The 5,566-nt window shown below is 37.2% G+C and overlaps 1 pseudogene; it reads right to left on the bottom strand.

Moving 5' to 3' along the window:
• Positions 1 to 251: 251 nt before the first annotated feature.
• LOC137756356 (SNRPN upstream reading frame protein-like) lies at positions 252 to 2,782 on the bottom strand (annotated as a pseudogene).
• Positions 2,783 to 5,566: the final 2,784 nt, after the last annotated feature.

The following is a 5,566-nucleotide window of genomic DNA, read 5'->3' as shown; positions in this document are numbered from 1 at the left end:
CCATAAAAGGAGTACTGAAATTAGGTTAATTTATTTTCATGAAGATAATTCCCTATTTTCCGAAATAAAGATGTCTGCTATCAGCAAATGTATCTCTAACAAAGCTTAAAAAGCACATTTGAAAATTCTTAGTTACTTTTTTTTTCATGGATAATATCTTTATTACATTGTCAGCTTATTTAAATACATTGACACATGGTCAAGCTAGTTTTGCCCGTTCGAATCAGATACCATGATGTTTCAATATTGCTTTAACCACCTCTTGGTGTCTCAGCTAAGAATGCTTGTCTCAGTTCTACCTAGAAATCTACCACAGGTACTTGCTGCTGCTGAGATTGTTTCAGGTATACAACAGACACTCTTGGTTGCTCAGTGTGTCCTTCTTGGTTTGCCTTAGACGTCCACTTCTGCTATGTGGTGGCCAGTAGTCCAGCCCAGGTGTAAGCCATCCCTGGCCCACCCCCATCGAGGCAATGGCCACTCCTCAGACCAAAGTGTCAGGCATCTCCAGTCGCCACTCAGTTCTCCTTAGTTACCTTATAACACAGCAACAGTGAACATGTGTGATTGTGTGATTAGGTTACCAAAATGATTGTTGCCAAGGTATATAACACCATAGAGTGAAACAATTTTTTAAAAACTCAGGCATCAAAAAGATTTTTCTCTTTGTCTAGTTTCCTAAATGCATTTAAGATACTGCATAAGCTAAAGAAGGCCAAATGAAAACACAGCTAGGTATGATTTTGTTGTGGTGGTGAGTTGTTTGGTTGTTGGTGGATATCAGTTGAAGTCAATTCTGTTTCTTAGAGTAGAAAATGTCTTAGCTATACTGTGTTGCTAAATAACAAAACCAATATTATTTTGCTTTGAAACGATTTATTCTACCATCTCAATTTTTACAACACCAGATTTGCAACATATGGAAGTCTACAGTATGTTTGGCAAGTGACTTGGGTTACAAGCAAACAAAGTAGAGTTCCATCCGTTTGCAGTTCAGGTGCAGTGATGCACCCTAAGTAAGAAGGGCTGTGAAAAGAACAACAGGACTACTTTGATCGTTCTATAGGCAAAGCACAGTAAGTGTTGATTAATGTGTGATTTATTGACAGGTTATGAACCAGGAAGGCAAGAGGGTGGCCAGCTGGTCATTGCCTAATGTTTAAATTGTGGCATCTGAATGATTTTCACTTTCCTCCAGCACATTTCCTGTATTCCCATTTTAAGTCACTGCAGTAATAGATTTTCTACCAGTAACTTTCACCTACTCTTTAGCCATCGGAGGACCTGATATTTGGCACTAACTCTAGGTATTTTCCCATGTTTTTTCTTGGCTTTATTTCTTCCCATTATGCCTTTTAAATAATAAATGTAATTAGCGGTTCCATAAGGCTTAATATTTAAAGCACTTTCATAGTTGTTAAAAAGTCAGTCCTTACCACATCCATGAAAGTTAGACCAGGTCTGTTCTGTTGTCTAGCCCAGGTGCCTTCCTGTCAAAAATAAAAACTTTATAAACTCCTTTTAATGAAGGACCACATTTTGTATATTCTCAACAGACCAGGGTGTAAGTCCCGAGGACTTAATCCAAGTTTAACAGTAACTGGGACATGTGCTAAGGTACTGTCGAACATATGCTATTTTGAACAAGGGATCACGTCTTATTTTATTAATCTTGTATATAATACATAACACATTTCCATACACACCTGGGCAATCAGAAGAAAATTGATGACTATGAGTAAGGTAAGTAAAATATAGTCCCTCCTGGATTCAAAGTGATCATCTAATTGAGGCAAATTACCTTATCCAGGATTTGCTTATAATACAAAATGTAGCTCTGAAAAGCTTAATGATATTGAATTGGTACCCCTTTGAACTAAATTACTTCTTTAGAGAGCAAAATGGTCTTCCTGGAAGAGGTAATTTACCTTAAACATAGGAGCACTTTACCTCAAAGAAAGAGTACCAGTTTGCTCTGGGAACTCCATGCTTTTGTTGCCGACCCCCCTACACAAAGAATTGGCCATTGCAAACTATTTGTCTACTACTGTTTAGGTACTTCAAAATATAGCCAGTGTTTTCCTCCTTAAAGTGGCCGTATTGGAATGTTAACTCCCTGAGGACAGGGATCTGCTCTTAGTGGGAAACTTAGACCGTGATAATTAAAATAGTATGCTTGGAAAAGGTTTGACATTTCATGAGGGGAAATTTCTTCACTGCTATGACTCTCACACAAATGAGGTGAAAATTGCTGATAATCCTTTTTAGGTAAAGCCTATTTGAGGGAATAGCCCACTCCTTCTAGCTGAATTCACTCTCTGACCCCTTGAAAACTAACAATAGTCCAGATCCAAATAATCCCTGCAGTCAGTCTTTTATCAAACAGTTCTTATAAATGCTAATGAAGAGCCTCCCTTGAGTTCCCATACTTTGTATTGTAGACCAACCCTCTGCTCCAAGCACTGTTTTAGGCGTGATGCCTTTTGTACAAACATTCTCTAATACTCTTATACAGTGGATGTACTATTTGGATTTTATTTTTCTTGCATTTCAATGTTGCCCTCCTGCATATTTTAATGAGCCATCCCTAAATCCTTTTTATTGCTGTGATTGTTTTCACTGTTGTTTTCGTTGAGAAATGGAATTAGCAGGGGCCAGATAGAGGAAAATATTACCTATATTTATTTTCTTACCACTCAATATCTACAAGCATTCTATTCCCATCTATGGTATTCATTGCAAACCTGTCCAGGTTAGGCCTTGGTTTTTGTCTTTCTATCATGTTTCTAAGCTGGCAAATCTTTGTTCTTTGTGGTCATCGTAATTTAAAAAAAAAAAAAAAAAACTCATATCAGCTCTGAATGTAATGTCCGTCGATCTTTAACAAGGCTATTAAACAAGAATATTGTTAATATCTGAAACTATTCTGACATTATCCTATATTTTCAAGCCACCTGATATTGTTCAAGTGAGCTTTCTTCATTTTCTTGGTCGCTAACAGACGAGTCACTAAATAATCATTTTTTTGTCAGACCTTTACAACCTAGCGTTTACCACAATTCTGGTTTCTTTAGGTTTGCGGGTGTCAAGGCTTCTCTCCTTGTCCACTTCCCTACACGCTCAAAAGAGACAGGTCTTCCTCACACAGCCCCCTCCAACTGCTCAGTGGGCTTCAGTTCAAAGAGCTGCATTTAATTTACAGATCAATGTGATTCTGTAACAATGTGTTTCTCATTGTTTCAATGAGCCCGCACATTGTTAACTGTAATTTTTGCCGTGGTTAAATGCATGTTTTTATTTTGAGGGTGACGGTTTTGTAATTGTGTTAAACTACTGCCCGCACTTACTGCTAAAAACAGAATTGACTTTTTTCTCCTTTTCAACCTCATAAATTTTCAAGAAAGCCTACTAGATAACAAAACCTGATTTCAACCTGATTTCATTGTACAGCAGGCACATCGCCTTCTCCACTGGATTGTATCTTTGAAATGGTAGAGCAATGCAAAAATCTACCACACACATGTTTAATTCATTGGCTGACCTTTAAAAACATAGATTTTGTCATTAAACTAAAAGTAACCCCAACCTTTAGATATATAGTACAATAATATTTAGACCCATAATATCTCTGCACAGGGGTCCATGGTTTAAAAGCATGATTTTAGGCTTAAATAAATTGATCTTTCTCTTTTTGCTTCCAAGTTCCACTCTGCTTTTTGTCCATTTCTCACTCCTGAGAAATGAGGCAAATTAACTCCTTAAAGGGAGCAGGAGACTCTAGGAGCAAGGAGCTATTTTTCCAAAACAACATTTATCGATTACAGATCTGAGTCATTAAACTGACTTTGCTGAGGTGGGAATTGTCAGAAGTTGTTCCTATAACCCCTCCTTCTTCCACTCACTGCACTGCCCACCCCCCAGTACACACCCAATCTCTAGACATTGTACAACTTGTCTATCCTGTATTATACAGAGACTAATTCTGGAACTGTGGCCTCCTTGAGAGGTGGGACCAGGTCAATTAAACTTGGTATCCCCAAAGCCTAGTACAATGCCTGGGACATGTGTGGGCTCACTGAATAAGTGTCTGGACAGGGATCAGTTAAATAATTAACTGAACTTTAAATTTTCCTGATGCACTTACAGTTTTCTCCAATCTTAAAACTACAGTTAAGGGTGAACAGAGGGCAAAGCCTCACGATCACACTGACCTGAATTCCTTCAACTTTCATTCTGTCAAAACAGAAAAAGACATAATTCTCAGAATGTTAAGAGGCACTGGTCCAGTTAGTCCTATCTTTACTATGCCATTACTATTGAATACACATGCATTAACATTTCCATTAAATTATCTGTGAAATTCCAGACTTCCACTCAATGTACTATGGTCAATAGGTTAAAGAAAAGCATTCACAATTGTTTATTGATACTGGCAGAAAAACAAAGATAAATAGGCATACTAAAATTTATACTCATGCCTTCTTTTATGGGCTCTACATTTATCTGACAGTATCAATAAATATCCTGCTACAGGTACAATAATATCGAGAGCTCATGAGAAAAAGACTTTTAAAACATCCTCATGTCAACAGGAAATGACAGACACATGTAAGTGAAAACTAACTTTATTAGAAAAATAATTGCACCGAATTCCTATAATTGGATGGCTCTAAAAATTACCACAGTTTCAATTACTCAAGGATTGTGATAGAATTTCACGTCGTGAAAATGCAAGAACTTAACCAAATTATTTATTTCTTTTAAATGGTATATAACATGAATAAAAATATTACTGTTATTTAAATCTAATTTTAAAACATAATTTACATGATGAAAATTGCCCTACTTCTTAATCAGTCACTGTGGTAGAACTGTTTTAATAAAAGTTTCTTTTTATATATATAATTTAGCTTTCCTATTAGAAAATGAATTCTTCTATCTCCAAATTACAAATTGGATCACACTTTTAACCTTTTCTCCGATCCTGAAGCTTGCCTGAGATGAAGTGTGAAGAGGGTGTCACTTGATAACACCATCGCCTTTGCTTTGCATTTCTGTCCCGTACGATTGTCAAACTTGTATTATGCTAGTCCCCGATTTAACGCCATTACTACCCAGTGAGAGAGTACCAAAAGAAAGAGATAGAACTCAACGTGTTCCAGGCTGCTACCCTCCCCATAGTTTCCCATTCATCACAAGACACCCAGCCTCCCTCAGCTTCTTCCAACAAATGAAATTCCTTTCTCACCACCAAGGAGAAGCCAGGGCAGCATGAAAAAGATATGCAACCTCAGGGAAAAGAAAGGAGATATGCAAACTAAACAGTCTTTTTATAGATATCATTGGATCACATCAATTGTTAATACTGACCCCTGACAGGACGAAATTGCATGGATTAGCAGAATTGAAAATTACAGTTCTAAGAATCATTTTAGGTCATAGGATCAAATGTCTGGACAGGTACCTTAGAGTCCACTTCCTCCTACCCTTTCATTTTGCCAAAAAGGAAACTGAGACTCGGGGAAGATAAGTGACTTGCCCAAATTTGCACACCCAGAAATGTCTC

This window comes from Eschrichtius robustus, chromosome X, assembly GCF_028021215.1.
Source record: "Eschrichtius robustus isolate mEscRob2 chromosome X, mEscRob2.pri, whole genome shotgun sequence".
Classification (NCBI taxonomy): domain Eukaryota; kingdom Metazoa; phylum Chordata; class Mammalia; order Artiodactyla; family Eschrichtiidae; genus Eschrichtius; species Eschrichtius robustus.
The sequence above is the reverse complement of the archived record's forward strand: the minus strand, read 5'-3'. Positions and strand labels throughout refer to the sequence as shown.